Consider the following 21447-nt stretch of genomic DNA (forward strand, 5'->3'; position numbering starts at 1 on the left):
TAGATATTTCACTGCTGATGCAATTCTCTATCTATATAAGAGCCAGGTGTGTCCAATGATGGAGTATTGTTGCCACATCTGGGCAGAAACTGCTATAAAAACCTTTTCTTGCCTTGATAGATTTCAGAATAGACTTCGCAGCCTAGTGGTGGATGCATTTTCTCTTTTCTGCAACCTTTTTCTCATAGCAGAGACGTTGCGAGCCTGTCTCTGTTTTATCGTTATTTTCATGTCAAGTGCTTGTGAGCTCCAATCTATAGTCCCCCTTCGTCAAACATTCACGAGAAACACTCGTTTAGCTGAAAGCACTATCAAGAATTTCCCCCACTCTTTATCTGTGCCTAAACCTAAACGTAGATTCCATGAACAAAGCTTCTTTCTAAGAATTGCACACTTGTGGAACTCTCTTCTGTTTAACTGCTTTCCAGATTACTACAATATGTCCGTCTTTAAGTCCAACGTAAACAAGTTCTTAATGAGCTGTTTCCTTTAAGAAATCCAATTTACCAAATTTACACTTCTAACGGTTACTATGATATTGTCTTTTTGACCACTGTATACCCTTATCCTCGAGTGGCCTCTGGGTCTTGATAAGTCGTGATTCGTTTGTAAAAACAACCTAATAAACTACAGAATACATAATAAGTTGAATAGGTTGAATAAAATATTGTTATATATTCAATCATCGAAGTTATCCTTGAGGGGTACCAAATTGAGCTTTCGTTACATTTGAATATGTTATATAGAGTTCTTCATTTAGGGGCACATTTTACGTTTTCTATATAACATAAGAAAGATTCCGTGTGATTGTCTCTAACATAAATGGTTGTGTGTTTGATTATCATAAAGGGAATCGTGTGTGTGACATGTAATTTCTGAACCTACCTCTGTTTCTCGTTGTTGAACCATCTGGAAATTTCTCATCCTGGAGGGAGACTTGATACCTGTTTGACGAAGATTTATCACTCCAAGACGATGAAATGGTTTTATAGTTTTTATTTCACTTTCCCCAGAGGTTCTGCAGCAGGTGTAAAGTGAAATCTGCTTGTGTGGTTCTTCTTCACACACGTCAACGTTCGTCTCCCCCCTCCCCAGTTAAGAGGGGGAGACCACGGAAAACCGTCCGTATTCTTCAAAGCTCAAATCAAATCTCACAGATCAAGCCAACCACGTCACACATACGTAATTTGGTCAGCTGACCTTTGGTTCTGGTAAACGTGTCTACCTCCACGTTTACTCACCTCTCTCTCTCTCTCTCTCCCTCTCTATTCTCTTATAGAGACACAGAGAGAGAAAATAGAAAGAGTAAGAAAGCCAGAGAGGGGGGGAGAGATGCTCGTTAACAATATGTTTTAAATTAATTCCTCAATAATCATGAATCTTAAATAATGTAAATACACGAAATTTTCTCCGTTTCGTGAATAAAAAATAAGTCTTTATGTTGTTGTTTTTTTGTGTGAATGGGAACATTGATGTTTAATATAATTATATAAAAAATATGCATAGTTTTGGTTAGTGCATTATTTTTTTTATTTTGTTTAGTAAATCTCCAGAGTTCTTTATATGAGAGCTGCTGACAGTACTCGTTAGTGAAGTTAGGATTTTGCATATGGCTCGTGCAATTTTGTGTGTGACACGACCGATGCCAAGTATCGATGTCTGATTTGTGAGTTTTGCGGAGACCATATAATGCAGGAATATTGGGACAGTATTCAATATATGATCTCCATGTTTTATTGTTAAAAGTTTTAATACTTTTGTTTACTGTTTTAAGTCAGTATTAGTGTATGTGTTTTTCTCTGCTAATTATGTAGTTAATTTCTTTAAATATGTATTTTTCCTTGATTACTATATAATGATTTTTATCAGCTGGACATATGATTATGTTCCTATAATTCACTAAGTGTTTTAAGGTATCTATATATCTCCCTTGTAGTACACTCTCACTGAGCTGAGTAGCTTCGACTGAAATGACTCTGTTTTTTTCCTTATCTGTGTCTTTGTTTGTAATTATTTAAAATTGTGTTGCTGGTAATATTCGAATGTATGCTAGTTGCGAATTGTCGTTCGAATCTGAGAGCTTAAATTTCGATGCCTGAGACCTTTTATAAGATCCGGATGTCCTCTGGTAGTCCATTTTATATTTGAGATTAATTTAATGAATTTATTTTCCATTTTGAATATATGGCGGGTATTGAATCTTGAAATGATTGGTTTATATTTGTGATAGAATTGTGTATCGTTATGTGACTGTTGTTTGTCGATAGCTAATATTCGGGATTCATCGAATAAATAATAACTTTGGTGTTTCCAAAGATTTGTTGCAGAAGATAAATATTTTTCATATAGTTCGGGAAAATATGGTGTGAATATTTTAAATGTTTTTTTTTATACATTTAAGTAGGAAAGTTCTCCTGTTGTTGTGGGAGTTGGCACTGCAAAATCACACAAAAATATTATTGCATACATTTCTGCTCACACCAAAATTATATTATATTAAATGCAAAGAAAATCCCACACAAATATTTTCTAGACTCAATAAGCAAAACTCATAAACAACAAACACTTCGCTCGTAAACATATTTTCTTTTACCCATTACCAGGCCAATAATTTGCAACATTCTAAACAAAGTAGGAGTTCGAATAACACCAACCACACCACAAACTATAGAACGAACATTAAAAACAACAAAACATTTCCAAAACAAACCCATATACAATGCAGGCATACATACTGATCCATACCATAATTGTTATCATATATACGTTGGAGAAATTCAAAGTGAATAAGAAAAACGTTCAATGAACAGAAGAGATATAAATGGTGGCATTATTCCATCATTCCTTGCAGTTTGATCATTTTGAACTTCAAGCAAGCAAAAAATCATTAAATTCATTTCAAAGAAATCTTGACGAAGAATCAGCGCTTATCGCAAAGTCAAACAATTAAGAGCACAAAGGCTTCTTCAATATACCGCCTTTAATAAGTAAACTCATATTAACAAAACAGACTTAAAATTTAGACACAGATTAATTAACAACATAAAAATAGTATCTAAAATAATTAATATATACAATCAGTCAATCTATATATAAAAGTAAAAATGTCTATCTGTATGTTTTTGTACATTTCCCTACCAAATAACTCTGTCAATTTTCGGTCTAGAGACTCGTGATTTGTACATAAGGGCTATTGAGATTTGGGAAAATCTTTTTAATTGGTTTTAGGACAGAAATTTTGCTGTTAAGGAGTCAAAGTTCAACGATTCGATCTTTGAAAACTCTGCCAAACACCTCCGCCAATTTTGGGTGTAAACACTTGAAATTTTAGATATAGGTTACTCGGACATGATCTTACTTTATAATTTAATTTGAGCTCAAAACAATAAATGTTAAGGGGTTATACTTGGGGTCAAAGTTAAAAAAAGATTTGGCCCCTGCGGTCTCTACCAAATTACTAAACCAATTTTTGATCTAAACATTTGAAATTTTATATAAAGTGTATTCAGACATAGGACAAGCATTTTAATCGTTTTTATTGCTGTAAATTTTGCTCCCGAAGTGTCAAAGTTCAAAAGAGCTTACTTCTGCGGTCTCTAGCAAACTATTTGGCCAATTTTGGGTCTAAACATTTGAAATTTTACATAAAGGGTATTCAGGCATGCAGAAAGTTTTTCAATCAGTTTTTGAGCGAATATTTGGCTGCCAAGAGGTCAAAGTTGACAGAACTGACCTTTTCAGACTCTATCAAACTTCTCCGCCAATTTTGGGTCTAAAAACTTGGAATGTTAGATATAGGTTAGGTGGATATGTGTCAACATTTTTATTTCATTTGAGCCCAAAACAATAAATGTTAAGGGGTCCAAATTTGAGTCTAAGTTTAAAAAAATAGACCACTGCGATCTCTACCAACTTTCCTCAATGGTAATTATTGGAGCCTATATATAGAAAGGCATTACCATTAATATTTACACTTTTTAATATCTACAGATGCACAGGAAGTTATGAACAGTACATAGAGCCCGAGCAAAGCCAGTGTGAACTGTTAGAGAATTCCACTTTTATAGATATACTATGTGTGTGTTTACATTTCCCTAACAAACTACTCTGTGAATTTTCAGTCTGCAGACTCATGATTTGACATAAGGGATATTTAGATTTGGGAAACTCTTTTTAATCGGTTTTCGGGCAGAAATTTGGCTGCGACGGAGTAAAATTTCAACCTTTACGGTCTCTATCAAATTAGTCAGCTAATTTTAGGTCTAAAGATTTGAAAATTTACATAAAATGTATTCAGACATAACCATCAGTTTTTGGTCGGAATTTGGCTTTCAAGAGGTCAAAGTTCAAAAGAGGTGACTTTTACAGTTCCTAGCAAACTATTCAGATGATTTGGGATCTAAACATTTGAAATTGTGTATAAAGAATATTAAGAGGCAGCAAACCTTTTAATCAGTTTTGAGGCGAAAATTTGGATGGCAAAAGGTCAAAGTTGAAAGAGTTGACCTTTGCAGACTCTACCAAACTCATACGCCAATTTTGGGTCGAAACACTTGAAATTATAGATGAAGGTTACCTGGGCATGAGTAAAACTCTTTAATATATATATATATATATATATATGTATATGTATATATATATATAATGGGTTAAGAAATTCCAACGAAAGAAAGATGTATATTTAAATAAGGGGGTAGTCACCAACAATGTGTATTTTTTAACATTATTTTATTATTCCGTGTCTTGTTTTTTTATTGAGAATTATGTTTAGATCATTGTAATAATATTTTTAAATCATTGAAATCGTTTGTAACGCGTTTCAGACGTTCCGTGAAGCGTCCTCTTCAGAAATTATTTTCAAAATGTGTTGGAGATGTAAAAATAGCATTTTCGTATTTCATTTGAAGTTTTTCAAATGATGTAAGTGTCTATTATTCATTGGAATGTTCAATTTTTATTACTCTTTTATTGGACTGTGGTCACTCCTGTGTTGTGTTTCTCTCTCTCACTCTCTCTTTCTGCATGTATTTTTTCTTTTCCTTTACGGTAGGATGTGTGTTTGTGTGTGTGTGTTTTCGTTTATTGGTTTGAAGAATGTGTGTACTGTTTTATAGTATTAGGAAGTTATTTGCTTCCCTAGGCTTCCTTCAGTCTTAACAGACTATGGATATCCACTGCAAGGGTGCCTGCGCGTGAAATTTGTGTGGCAAGAGTTGCGCAATCCCCAATCACGCCGATGCTGAGTAAACATTGTTGCATATCAGTAGCAAGTTGAGGTACAAGACGACTGGAAATAATGCTGAGATAAGTGGAGAGCACATACAGCGCCTAGAATTCCCAAATGGTCACCCATCTGGTATTAGCCAGGCTCAACGTTGCTTAACTTCGGTGATCTGACGAGAACCGGTGTGTCAACGTGATTATGCCGTATATAGGAAGGTGACTGTGATCCAAGGTCGTTACTAACGCGTACGTGTGAGGAGGAGGGGGAAGAACCAGCTCTTCTGAAATAAGGGTAGGGGTGCTTTCATTCTCTTTTGATATTTATTTTTTGGATTCTTAGATTTTAGTATTGTGCTTTTTAGTTTCAGTCTTAGACTGTTCGGGTATTCCTTATATTATGTTTGTTTAGATAGAGGGGTGTATTTAAAAAATATTATAGGGGATTTTTTTAATGTTTTTATTTATTTGTCTCCCCATACACACATGGAGAGACAAATAAATAGAAACATTAAACTTATTCCAGAAGAGCTGGTTCTCCCCACCCCTCCTCACACATACACATTAGTAACGACCTTGGATCACAGTCGCCTTCCTAAGGAAGCAAATAACTTCATAATACTATAAAACAGTACACACATTCTCCAAACCAATAAAAGAAAACACACACACACATCCTACCCTAAAGGAAAAGAAAAAAAACACAAGCAGAAAGAGAGAGTGAGAGAGAAAAACACAACACAGGAGTGACCACAGCCCAATAAAACAGTAATAAAAATTGAACATTCCAATGAATAGTAGACACTTACACGTTTCCACCTCTTGGAAACATTTCAAATGAACTAGGAAAATGCTATTTTTATATCTCCAACACATTTTGAAAATAATTTCTGAAGAGGGCGCTTCACACAACGTCTGAAACACGTTAAAAACGATTTTAATGATTTAAAAACATCATTACAATGATCTAAACATAATTCTCAATGAAAAACCAAGACACGGAATAATAAAATAATGTTAAAAATACACATTTTGTAGTGACTACCCCCTTATATATATATATATATATATATATATATATATATATATATATATATATATATATATATGCACATAAAGTAATGAACTGTACATAGGGCCCGAACAAAGCCGGGCTGAACTGCTTGTATACCTTAAAACAAAATTCATTATGAATATGAAAAAGAATACCAATGAAAAAATATGCAATATGAATTAAATAAAATAGGGTTTGTGTTCCTTTTATAGAAGAGTTGGCTGAATTTGAATAAAATGAAATATGTTTGAAGCCGAAACAACGCATTACAACAAAATAACCAGTTATTTATTTTGTTTGAAATTAATGTTGGACTTCATAAATATATTTCGAAGGTAAACTTCATTTTCAGTATTTTTCTTTTTTTTGGCTTGTTGTTGTTAGAGCACAAAATCAGCAAGTAGAAGTCAGTTTGGTGTTTTCACGGTAGGCTTTTCAAGTGTCGGAACGGTACGTTGGTCACGTAAAATTTACGTTAGGCATGACAATTTTTGTCTCAAAATGACTGAATTCGACATTTAATACCTAAAAGGGTTCATATACCTAAAAGAAATAAGCAATACGAATAAAATTAAGTAAAACAAAACACTAAATTATGACATAAATTGTGCAAAAATAAGAAAATAATAACGAAAAGAGAACGGAATATAACGAATACTAAAGAAACAAATGCAATAGATGAAAAAGTACAGATAAAATAAAATACAAAAATTGAAGACAAAATGATTTAAACGATGTAAAATGTTTTTAAAAAACTAAAGAAAACTCGAATCCATTTATTGTTTATAATGAATATATCTTAGTGTTGTGAAATTCAATCGTCGATGGTGAATGAAATGCTTCTCGTTATTGAGCCATGCGCATGAAATATTAGATTTATATGGTGTCGATTTTTGTTTAAATTGAATATTGAAAATAGAGATTCATAAAAGCAAATAAATAAATAACGTATGAGAAAAGAATTAAGAAAAGAGATTTGCTGTCGATTTCTGGGTTTTCCCGTATAATAAGTTGTGTTATTTTTTTTTTCGGTTTTAAACTATTCATCGTAAATTTGATAGAATTTTCAAAATGGCGAATTGGTCGTTTTCTCTTGAGCGCATGGGATTGTTTTGTAGATGTCTAACATTCTTTTACACAAAAACATGCAAATTTTTTATTTTGTTGACACACTTGCCCACACACGTATCTATGTACACACGCACACACACATATTATATAAAGCGGGTGATCACCAACAATGTGTATTTTTTAACATTATTTTATTATTCCGTGTTTTGGTTTTTCATTGAAAATTATGTTTAGATCATTGTAACAATGTTTTTAAATCATTGAAATTGTTTTTAACGCGTTTCAGACATTCTGTGAAGCGTCCTCTTCAGAAAGTATTTAAAATGATTAGAATATAATCAAGACGTGTGAAATATGAAAAGAACATTTTCGTAGTTCATTTGAAATGTTCCGAGAGGTGGAAACGTGTACACGATTCTACTTTTCATTCGTATGTCAAATTTTTATTACTGGTTCATTGGGCTGGACTGATGTCTTCTGTTTCTTTCTCTCTCTCCCCCCTCTCTCTTTTCTCTCTCTCTCTGCTTGTGTTTCTGTTTATCTTTCTTTGTTTTTTCTCATTTTTTTCTTTTTCACTCTTACTTGAGTTGGGGTGAGGGGGGCGTTGGTACTTGGTCAACTGGGTGCATATTGTAGGATGTGTGTGTGTTTTCTTTTATTGTTTTGACGAATGTATGTTCTGTTTTATAGTATTATAACGTTATTTGCTCTCCTAGAAAGGTAACTGTGATTCAAAGCCGTTACTAATGTGTGTGTGTGGTAGGAGGGGGAAGCTCCTCAAGCAAGGGTAGGGATGTTTTCATTCAATTTTGATGTTTATTTTTCGGATTCTTAGATTTTAGTATTGTGATTTTTCGTTTCAGTCTTAGACTGTTTGGGTATTAATATTATGTTTGTTTAGATAAAGATGTGTATTAATAAATATACGTAGGGGATTTTTTAATGTTTCTATTTATTTGTCTCCCCATGTGGGTATGGCCAGACCCAGGATCGGTTCTTAGTGTAGGGAAGATCTCATCCCCAGAGCATAGGAGCCACTTGTAGGGGTATAGGTATGGGAGGAGGGATGATAGAAGGGATGATAATTATCTCTGTCGTGAAGGATTTCTCCTCCACTGACTGAGGGGAGCGATGTACTGGAACAGATATTACACTATGGTTCTAGGTGTTTCCTAGTGTTGTTCGTTTGGAGGTTAAGTAGGGTTGGTATTGTTCAATGTGTTGCATTAGAGACAGGGGTGTTATGTCTGTGTGTGGCGGAGTGCGTATGTGTGTGTGTGTGTTTTAATGTGTCGATTTATGTGTGGGTGTGTATATGTACGTGCATGCGAGTATGTCTTGCATTTCATGTTTTTGTGTGTTGATATTAAGCTCTGTTTGGTTCGGGAGTGAATCTTATGATTTTTTTCCTGTGTAAGTGAATAGAAATAATTGTCTGTTTGGAAGATTGGCATTATCTTGAAGCTATTTCCACTGCATGTGTGTACGTGTTTTGAAACAGAGGTGTCTGTTATCTACAAGTTTGATTTGCTCTTATGTAAGGCCATTCTATTACTGAAATTTTTTGTGACGCCTATGTAGGATTTGCTGTATACTGTGCATCTTAGTGCATATACTACATTTCTAGAGGTGCAATTTAGATCCTTTTTTATTTTGAATGTTTATGTTGGATTTTTGAATGTGTATGTATTTCCTTCTATTATTATGACACATACTCCACATCGCGGTTTGTTGCATTTAGTAACCCCTTTCGTAATCTAAGTATATATATATATATATATATATATATATATATATATATATATATATATATATATATATATATAATTATAAATGGGGAAATAGCGGCAATGCCTTAATAAGTATATATACTTATAAGATACAATTACGGTGTTTTAGACGAATTGTCATTATGACCAGTGAAATCGTCCATTTTTCATGCAAATCTATTAATTGACTGCTCTAGTCGGTGACCCATCGTGGTGTACCGGGAGGAAGCCTCACATGTAGCACCGCAGTTTTTTAGTCCACATTTCATTGTAATTTACATTGCACTGTAGAGAACCTATTGTTTATTTTATAAAATTATTTCATGTGTAAGAGCTTGAATCAAGTTAGAAATATAAAAGTAAAGTATCATGGTTCAGTTATGCTTGAAATAGAAACATTAATTTCAAACGCGCCTCTGTCATTTAATAAAAAACTTACTGTCGATTTTATATGCTGGACCTTTCTGCTTGTGTGGTAATAAAATTACTCCAATTCCCTTGTGATGTTAGACTGAGACATTTATAGATATGCTATAGCTTGCAAGCACGTGACGCACAACTTTGTCAGATTCTGTCAAATACCGAGAGTAAGTGATTGAATACAATCCAATGCAAATCTGAAATGTTATTGTGTCCATACTATGCCGCCTAAAACACTTTAAAATGCTCCAAAGAAACTGAAATTTGTAGGAATATTTAGTAATTGATGTCTGATGTTTATTTTTCAATTTCACAAAGGTCGTAGATATCTGAACATGGACGAACGTTTCAGCTGATAAAATTAAACTAAACTTAATATAGCTCATGTTTGAACACCTTACGTTCAGAAGCTGTGTTCCAAAATGCATACTGATGGGTTAATTAGTTTAGGAGTTAATTTGTTAAAAAAAAATATAAACCTATTTTTTTTATAGCATGTTCATTCATAAAGATCGTTTCGCTATATCACAGTTTTTGGTTGTTTCTTTTTTTTTTGTCAACTATCGGCAGCACCTCGAGTATGTCATGGGTGGAACTTGGAATTTACGCATTAATTTGTCTATTTTTTAAAATTCTTTTAAAAGATCCAGCCGTAACGGGGGCTTTGAAAATAAATATATTTTAATTATGATCAACGTGCATAGAGATCTCATCTTTTATTAAAGAGCTGTCAGTGCAGAAGATAAGTTTTAAGGCGGCGAACTTAAAATTAAAATAAATAACAGAAAAACATTTCTATTGCATAAATATGTGGTTTATTTAAAATATTAATTTTGAACATTTATAATTCAAATAAAATTTCAGGCATATATGGATCAATCTAAAGGGCGATTTTAAATAACCCTAAGCATTAAATCAAGCTGTATTTCAGCAATAACACGTTCGATGTTGTCATCCATTGACACTGGTTAAATCATACGAATGGGATAGCCTTTCATGAAATTATTCGTTTATTAAATATAAAATATTCGTTCATAAAATGTAAATAAATAAATTTGCACAAGGCCAATTTTATCGTGATTCGCTTTCAAACCAAGCTCAACTTGAAATAACCGATAGTTGCCTAATCTGCAATAAAGAAAATAGTGATTCCAGTTCAAAATTCGCCGCTTATAAAATATCATTCATATACTTGTAAACAAATGCGAACATAGTATTTAAATTCAAGATGAAGAATACAACTAGTTAAGTACTAGATTAAAAATAATTCAACTTTTCTTTTTTAGAAAAAATGTATAAAAGCTCTTCCATTATTCTTTTTTCATATAAAACAATAATTTTCCATGTGGTGAATGTTTTTTTCCTAATTCAAATGCTGTTTCAGAATTTCTATTGCTGTTATGAAAAATATACGTGGACCAATTATAATTGCATCTTTCGATAATTGCATTTCTCTTTTATGATTGAGTTGTCAGTGCAGAAGATAAGGTTCCTGTGGGTTGCATGGTTCGAACTACACGCACTAGTCACCTTTTTTTTTATCTCAGTCCGAATCCTGTTGTCAATGCGATCAAACTTACAGCTATACGAAAAGAATAGATCCAGTTTATGTATGTGATGCGGATATGGTTTTGGTAGTGAGATTCTGTGACTGCCGTACTGACTGTCGGGTTTGAATTTCAGCTTTAAAGATCTATCAATCTGAAAAGAAAAAAACATGATGCGGTGACACGACTCACGACTGTCAGTTAATATCCCATGTATATAACAAGTAAAATTCTCATTGGAGGACGTATTTAAACAATAAATATAGCATTAGATATTTTTTCTGTCTTTGGTGGGTATTATATGGTTTCGATGGAACTTCTCCATGTGGTAAAGTGTACTAAAAATAAACATATTACCCACGTTACTCACCCTGCTACCGAGAATACATATTCCATAATCCATGCTAAGTTTAGGTTTTTACTTAGCACGTACATAATAATGAGCTCATCGTGTGTTCAAGAATATATTTGGAAGATTCGTAATTTTCAGTTTGATAATGAAAAAAGGAAATAGGAAAAACATTTAACTGCACGCACACTTACGTACACATACAGTTATATATGTATGCATTCCAAAATGTAAGCATTACAAAAACAACTTGTACATGATTGAATGCTCCTTCGACGTACATAACCTCGACAAACCTGCTTAGCAACAAAATCATACCTCTTCACTATAGAGGCCCCTTAATGCCAGAAAGTTTCTATTCTAATAGTCTCTTCCCACGAACACTTGGACTTTCGAATATTTTTCCTGCTGTCTGCTTCTCTGACTGTACTAGGATGCAGAAGTTTAAACATCTTGTTAACCGTCGCTAGACACGGTCCCAAATACTAGCCCCTTACGTTCAAGTGGCGATAGGCCTTGTTAGGGGGTGAACGTGAATGATAAAAAATATATATAATATCATCGGGTCTCCGTTCGCGCTAACCGTATATAAAATGGAAATATATTATAAAACCCTACAAGTACACACCTATGGAGTTTTCATGAGTTCCGCTAGTTTATCAAATTATGTTTCAGACATTTTTTTATATTGTGATATTCAATGCGTAGAAATATGGCTGCAAGTTAAATCGTATGAATACCGAGAAAAGCACTTATAGAAAGTTTCAACTTAGTGACCGTGAAAGGAAACTATCAATTATGAATTCGACTTTTAAACATCAGTATGTTCATTTCTTGTCGATATGATCGCAATTCAAGCAAAAATACATTCACTGAAATGAAGACTAGATTTCTATCTGTTCCGCTGTGGTGAGTTCCCTACCTTGTCAGCTGTAATAATTAGCGAATAACGACCACTGTAATGCTGTGAAGAATCTTTTTCTTTTGCCTTTTTATTTTTTGCATTTGCCCACATATCTTCGAAAAGTAATGAGAAATATATTACATATTTATTCAATTGGCCAATCAAAAAGATTCTACTTATGTAATGATTGAAAAAAATGGCGTCAGAAATTTCATACAAATTGTAAAGATATTTTCGAATGAGTCTCTTAAACGATATTTTACGCAATAAAAGACAGTTGTCGATATCGTTTAGCTGAGGAAAAAATAAAATGGCAGAATTATTAAGTTGCTGATTCTCTCAGAAATCTGAAGAACTGTAATAATATCGGAAACGTTGCTTCATTACGTCACCAAATTTGCTCAATCGAATTCTATCATTAAACGTTTCTGAATATTTTAGATAAGGATTCATAAGTTGGATTATTCGAACTACTGTTCTCATTCGAGTGTTTCGTATATTTTTGCCGATTTAGCCTGCGACATTCTACGGATTCTTTTGGCGTAATGGATTAGGTACCACCTCAAATTAACGCAGCTGGTGAAATACTAGGCAAAATGCAGCTCTAAACGATATTTGTCTGTAGGTTGAAGGGTTCAATTTTAATGGGGGCAATACTAATAATGCAGTTACGAGTTATTTCAGATTATGATTCTCCAGTTGATTAAAGGTATCGTTTGAAATTCTGCGCAGATTTCTGAGTTCGTCAAGATGAACTTGAAGAAGGTCGGAGGCTTCATCAGCCCATACGTCGTGCAAATAACTCTAAAAATGAAAGAGAGGAGTCCGAATAATTCAATTAATCCAAAAAAAAAAATAGGTCGAACTTGCAATAAAACAAAAGCACCCTCATTCTCAACCCTAGCTTAAAAAAAGTATTCAGAATAACTCCAGAAATGTATGTTGTTTATTGCTGTCTTATAATTTATTAATAAACAAATCCACGAATGCCAAATGCTAATGAAGTCTCTGCAGATGATGGCATTGTGTTAAAATGTTGGTCACGTTGATTGTCCAAGATTCTGTGAATCTCTATTACTTTGTAAAGAAAATTTGTCCTTGTGTGTGAGTTTGTTCCTTGTGGACTCGGAATCGGCTTGTTGATGTTTCAAAAATTTCACACGAAAGTACTTGATATATCTGGGAGTGTTCTTACGTAAGTTTTTTTTTTATCGGAATATGTCCGATATTTATCGAAAACTGATTATGGAAAAATCTGATTAAAGGGGGACGTCCAATTTTAACCAAGGTTAACCCTTTTATACAACCTAACATCACGAGTGTATTTGAAAAGTTTTATCATCGTGTAAGAAGAAAGGTCCAGCATATAAAATTAAGTATAAATTATTTTATGAGGCAAAGGAGCCTTCGAAATTAATGCTTATTTTTATAGCGCAAATGAACAATGGTACTTGATTTTTATAGGATTAACTTCAATTTAAGTGATTATGTAATATTTTTTTAAATCAACCATTGGTTCTTCGATCATACAGAGGCCGTTCACAATAGATGTTTCTGTTTTGAGCACAATTGAACTATGATACTTTACTTTTGTATTTTAAACTAAAAGAGAAACCATTATTTACAGATAATTTAATAAAATCAACAGATTCTCTACAGTGCAATGCAGACTACAATGTATTGATGACTAAGCCATTTTGGGGAGGAATGCGAAGATTCCTCCTGGTATACTGCCGGTGAGGTCTATAACTAAGGGAGGCGATTTAATTGTTTTGATTAAAAAAAATGGTCGATTTCACCGATTTCGATGAAAAATAAAGGTATGGCAGGGTAGGAGATTTGTTGATCCGCATCGAAAGTCGGATCTCTCTGCTAGTATATATATATATATATATATATATATATATATATATATATATATATATATGAATAGTTTCTGCAGAAGCATATACGTTATTCAAAGTAAATGATAGGAAGAACGTGGAAAAACATGTAGTCCATGAACTCTTTATTATTTGTAAGACAATATAAAGAATAATCATTAGTATTGATTTCAATGACCTATAGCCCGAAACACGTTTTAAGACTTGTACATGTAGAACATAATCATGAAGGCACGCCATTAGTTTATTCCTCTCCCATGTACCATCTCTCCGTCTCTCTCTCTCTCTCTAACACACACACACACACACACACATATATATATATATATATATATATATATATATATATATATATATATATATATATATAGCTGAACGTCTGTGTGTGTGTCTGGCAACGAATAGGCTCTTATATGGTTGACTATTATAGAAAGATGATCACATATAATAATAGAAGATGTATCGAGACACAGGAATGGGTATGCTTGATCTGGCATAATGATGATTCATTAAAATTGTGGGGTCTTCGTACGCGCCTGGTCCACAAAGTACGAAAAAAAATTAAAAATTAAAAAAAAAAAACATTTACAAGTGTTTTGATATAGATATACATAATATTTTGATAAGTATGTTTTAATAGGGATGGTATAATAAAATTGTGGGGTCTGCGTTCGCGCCTGACCTCCATAGAATGGAAATAGGCACAAACTTTAATAAAGACTTTTCATATCTATCTGCGTAAGTATACTTTGATAATTATGTTCCAGTTTGAAGAAATATGGTATAATAAAATTATGGGGTGTTTGTTCGCACCTGACCTCCATAGAATGGAAATATGTCACAAAGTTTAACAAGGTCTTTTAATATAGATTCACAGACTATTGTGATAAGTTTTTCAGTGTGAACACGTATGGCACAATAAATTATGGGGTTTATCTATTTTATTTATACTATCATCATATTTTGCTTTGGTTTTGATACCCCTAAATTCGAAGCTATCTCTTTACAACCCTTCCTTTTCATAACCTATCATACTTTCATAAATCAGAGTCCATTTTCTATATGCTGTTTTTGAACCCAGTCAACAACTGGTACTTTTGATACTATATATATATATATATATATATATATATATATATATATATATATATATATATAGGGTAATTAAGCTACACAGATAAGCCTGACGAATCCTCGTGTGGATGAAACGCGGAATATTCTGTGTGGCTATATTGCCGCATATATTTTTCTAACTTACTACGTTGCTTTACCTATGTATTGAGCACATTTGAAGTAAATACTTAGTTTACGCATAAATTATACTGTTGTGTATTTATTTATGTGTGTTTGTGTGTGTATTTGTTCACTGACAGTTAATTTGACTAGATGGACTTATATTTTATAATTAAACAAATACATAAATAATTAGAAAACAAGAAATATATGAAGGGATATAAAAGCGAAGGATAAAATAAATAAACAGAGCTTATCAATAAAATAGACGGATAATGAAGCTGCCACAAGAAAAGAAAAAACAGCCATAAAGATCTAAGATAGGGAAGTAACAGTGATGAGCGTATCATATTACTTCAGATCAAAAGGAAAACTTAGACCAATAAACAACCACCAATTTAAAATAATACCAAAATCCCCTCGCCGCGACGGCTTAATCACATGGGATCGTACCTTATCCGTCTCCCTTGCACCCCCACTCTTACTCCCTTTCTTCATCAAACCTCTCTCCAAACCCCCTACTGCTCACATTCACTAAGTATACACCCCACTTTCTTTCAGAGCGTAAACCACACCAAAATACATTTTATAAAAAAACGAGTGTAATCTTAACTCTGATTTCAATATCGTCCCTTTTTTTGTCTGATGAAGTGTCTACTAAAATTGGAATTTCCCTGAAACATGTATGCTCATATGTAACCAATAATGTCTGTATAATAAGCAGATTATATATATATATATATATAGGAATGGGAAATGAAGTCACAAAACTATAGATTGGTTCATTTATTCAATAAGGGAATACAAACAATTAGTTGGGGGATAGAAGGGGCTGTTTATGCTAAGGCATTTCGAAGCCTAATGCTTCTCATCAGAAGTGTAGAGAATATGCTAGATAGCATAGTGGAGATGTGGCGTTTAGCGTGGCATTCATTAGGAATGAAATAGATCAAACAAAATTATAGATGATGTTGGTGATTTTTTTTTTTAACGAATGCTAAATAAAGGAGGAACGTATTATATATAGTATGAGGAAAAAGGTTATATATATATATATATATATATATATATATATATATATATATATAATTATGTACTTAGGCGTTTTATGCATACTAGCAGAACCTGTTGAAATCTTTCATATGTTATATATTTCTGCTGGGCTTTCTGTGGACATTACACACGAATGAAGACCCCGCGATATTATTGTAGCTCTTTTATAAAAACTAATAGTATTTATTTAAGTAATCTGGTTAATGCAGTGTCAGAATATATCATGGTCATTACGGTTTATATCCAATATCCTTAGAGTCTGTGACATATTTTCATTGTATGGACGCCTTACACGAACAGAAACCCCACAATATCATACCATTTTTAGACAGAACAGATACTAGCCTTAACACGTATCTAGAAGAACGAGAAAGAATATTTTAGTTTTACGTACGGTCTAAAAGCAACCCAATTTTTTTCCATGGCGTCTTCGATGATCAGGTGTTCCTCTTTATTAAAAATGAGGGTAGAGGGCGATAACATACGACGAAAATTTAATTAGCGTATAAATATACTAACGATATAATGTTTATCATATGTTATCACCTTCCTTACTCCTTTTTAATAAATAGGATTAAGCTATAATCTTGGAAACGTGACATGCGTACGTATGTTAACGGTACTATGTTAATATATAGATTAATCCGTATATAATTTATGTTAACAAACGTATTCCAAAAAAGTTTTTAACTGGAAAGTTTTAATGATATTTTAATACTTATTATTTATTCACACACATACACACACACACACACACACACACACACACACATATATATATATATATATTAATATTATTATTTACTTACTTGGAGTAGTCACGCAAAGCATCATCAAAGGTTGATATTTGAGAACAACTTGTGGTGTTTCCTGGAGTCTCAGTGACAATTCTCCTCAGATTTCCAGAAATCCCAACCTTTTTCGATAACCTTTGCAAAAAAAAAAAAAAAAAAAAAAAAATCGTTATCGCAACAGCTGCACACCATTGTTTTCTTATTGGCGACGTCCATTGATCTCCAAGGTCCCAGTCCTTTTTGCACTCATCCAACAGAGGTCTGGCTGGTGTTTCTCTGCTTATTCTCTCTATCCTCCTTAGCCCTCATTATTTGGTGTGGGGCCTTTAAAAAAGTGAGTGCGGTATATTATTATTATTATTATTATTATTATTATTATTATTATTATTATTATTATTAATACTTATATTATTAATCTATATATTAGTAGAAGAGTAATTAGATTTTGTCCATTTTGTTTTTTGTAGAAACAGTATTTTTAACTAGTGAAAGGAGTTAACAATTTAAATTATCAAAACAGTTGCATGCTAAACAGCTGATGATGCGATTCTGCATTTAATAATTCAAATTAATATGCGTTTTTTATTTTAATTGTTATATAGTTGAATTCACTTTTGCAATTCATGTCTCAGTGGCAATCTGCTTAGGCAATCGTTAAGTGTGCGATGCGTTGAACTTGCCTAGGAATTTAAATGTCGCTAAATTACAATTATACAGCTAATCTAGTGTTAAACTAATTGAATATTTTGCGTCAACATCTTCCATCTGATGTGTTCATCGATATCAGACGTTCTTAAACCATTTTTAAAATGTATTCTTCCAAATTGAAAGTACGTAAAAATAACATTAGAAACACGTTCCAAAATTTTCCGCTAATACTGTGGCCCTGTCGGTGGGGCATTATAATACGCCGACTGCCCCCCTCAATTGGGGTCCTGGATATGACCTTAAACAATATCCAGTGGTGAGGCCCCAGCTTATGGGCTTTGGGGAGTGTGGAGCCACCCTTTAATTACCATTGCTCCCAGGTCCACTCTGACCCGGAGTGGTAGTACCTGTTAGGGTCCCAACTATGGGTTAAATAGAAACCGACATGAAAACAACAAATATATTCTATTAAAAAAATTGTCTTCAAAATCTTTGGATTCGGCATTAAATAACCCGAAAAGGGTTGATATGCCGTAAAACAGAAACAACCAACCAACCGTTAATACTGTACCGCTGCTAATACAAGACTGTTACGCACACAAACATATCTACGTTGCTACTGTCTATACTTTAACGACAATGCTCCTACGGTTTTTTTGTCCGTTTCCACTGTATGTTCATTTAACATACATTAATTTACCATTAATATTCGACACAGAACTGTCGTAGTCATGTCGCCATCTTTACATGGAGCTAGAAAGGTGTACTCTTACATGAAATGTATATAAATATGAATGAGTTCCAACAGGAAAATTTCGACCAGAAGGGAGACGGCACTTTTAACAATTCTGTACTGTATTCGAAGATTTTTTCACTCCTTTATAAGAGAAACATTTGGGTGTTATATACGTTTTGAAAGCTGAAAACAACAAAATTTATATACGTAATTTTCAATTTTCAACTAGCACGAAGCTTCAAAAGCAGGAAAAGAAGAAAAAATCTCTGTCCTAATATATATATATATATATAGTCTACAAAATCTTTGAGTAAAAAAAAAGAAATGAAGAATGCAGTTTAAATTCCAGGAAAAAAATTTAACCTATCGCAGACTTAGCACCTACATAATCCAACTTCGAAAACGTTTATAATTACAAAAGCGAATTCAATAATACAAGGACGAGAAAAACAGGCTTAACTAAAATTATTAAATAGAAATAGACTTCGCACTTATCATAAGCTGATTTCTCAAAAGTCGTCAATTATAAAATAGAATTTTAGTATATAAGGATGAAAAAAGCAAACCTTAATTGAAATTTATATATATATACATATATATATATATATATATATGTGTGTGTGTGTGGGTTTTCAATTTGCTGTAAATGTGCGTCTTTTCAGAATATTTCTTCTAAATGCAAAACGGTGTCTAACGTAATTTAAGGTCCATTATGTAGATTATCCCTTCGCGTATGAAAAAAATCGAATCACAAGAAAGGAGAGATAAGCACATCGAGCCGTGTACAGGATTTGTTATCCCTATTGAAATTGCGAGAGCTATATCTGCTTGCTTATGTTTTCTTTTTTGTCTTAGCTGACACTCAAAATATAATCGTGAATTAGTGAGGATTTCTACCCGAAAGTCAAAATGTCTGATGAAAGGAGAGCATGCTACCTCCATAGATTAAACAAACGATTCTGTTGGAAATTACATGGAAATTCCGTTGGAAATTCTATGCAAGTATCCGAGTTTGACCAAAAAATTCCCAAGTTCAACAAAAGACATCTGAAGTAGGTTGGAGGTTACATCAACCAAACCATCGTGAAAATAACACTTAAGATGAAAGCAGTAGTCCGAAGAATCCAAATAATATGAAAATCTTTGTTATAGTAACTGTGGTCATAATACTACCCTCCCATTTATAATCTTCTATTACTTAGTGGAGGTGTTGGTGTAGCATTTCTTCTATTGTGTGTAGTGTAGAATAGATGTTTCCCAGCATCATCAGTTTAAAAATAGTTCAACTTTATCACGCCACCACGTTGTCAATTAATATTGACCGATTAAAATAATATGAAGATGCCATGTATTGTCATAAATTCATCTCTATGATGATATTGGCCACAATGAGGATATCCGTAGTTACGATCCACTCATATTAAAATATAGGGTTGTGACTGGATTTCTTTTCTGTGAAAAGCAACTATTTATTCAGTCGTCTGACGAAAGATTTTTGGTTTTTACTGACGAGTAGTCCGAAACATTAGCATGTCCAGTATCGAGATTATGTAAAAAATTTTACACACACACACACATATATATATATATATTAGTAGGCTGGCCAGCGTTGCCCGATCGTAAGATACAGATAAATATTATATTTTAATTAATGCAGACACCGAGACATGTGCATGTGAGTATTCTGTCTTTTTTCTAAACGGTTCACTTCTTGTGAGTAAAAAGATCGAAACCAAAACCTAAAAACAGTGAGTAAAGTATTTAACCATTATTCCAGCTTAGCACGATCTTTAAACATTGTTTTCAAACCTATATATTATTATAATCATTATTATTATTATTATTATTATTATTATTATTATTATTATTATTATTATTTATAAGGAATCTGCCACGTGAACGATTCACGCATGCGCATTCGTGAAAAGTTGACAAACATAAAAATCTCCCTCACGTTCTAATTTCTCAATAAAAACCATTTAGAAGCCCTTTTCCCGAATTAAAACCAATTTAAAATGTTTCCACATGTCTGAATCCTCTCTATATAACAAAATTCAAGTCTATAAATAAAACATTCATTAGGTATATATATATATGTGTGTGTGTGTGTGTGTGTGTGTGTGTGTAATTATGTTATGTTTTTAGCAATAATTAAGTTCGATATTAGCGTCTCCATCCTAAGAGATCGGGTAAATAGTTTTGCCTTAGGAAGATTGTCCACGCTTTTTGAACGTAAGCAAATAATGTTAATTGTTTATTTTTCTTGTAAAACAGTTTTCTACATACACGTGTTTCGTCATTTAGTCAGGCTACACTGATAAGCTGTAGTACAGCGTAACAGGTGTACTTAGATAATTGTTTTACAAGTGTGTATATATATATATATATATATATATATATAAGGATATTTTTCAGAGGTAAAGTAACCAGTGAAGTATGATGAAGTTAATACAATCGGTTACTGATTTCCTTAATGTAAGCGTGATTGACTGAAGAGGTCTCTAGTGCCTGAATACTAGAAGATCGAAACATGTTAATGACTGTGTAGCAACACATAACTGCTTATGTAAAACCAACTTAAAAGTATATATATATATATATATATATATATATATATATATATATATATATATATATATATATAAATGTAATAAACATTGCAGATTTGTTTAAAACGCATCTGGAACCATAAAATTGTTTCTGTCGATTTTTAAAACAGTAATTTTTCTTGAACATAAATTTAAGATATTTACAAAAGATGTTTCC

The 21447-nt window shown here is 32.8% G+C and overlaps 1 protein-coding gene and 1 pseudogene across 4 annotated transcripts in view; one reads left to right on the top strand and one right to left on the bottom strand.

The window, feature by feature from the left end:
* LOC145246048 (atrial natriuretic peptide receptor 1-like) overlaps window positions 1–21447 on the top strand; it is a 1646502-nt gene that overhangs the window by 799598 nt on the left and 825457 nt on the right. The window lies entirely within an intron of this gene.
* LOC145246242 (5S ribosomal RNA) lies at window positions 5317–5433 on the bottom strand (annotated as a pseudogene).

This window comes from Euprymna scolopes, chromosome 23 (assembly GCF_053919585.1).
Source record: "Euprymna scolopes isolate OS-2025 chromosome 23, ASM5391958v1, whole genome shotgun sequence".
Lineage (NCBI taxonomy): Eukaryota > Metazoa > Mollusca > Cephalopoda > Sepiida > Sepiolidae > Euprymna > Euprymna scolopes.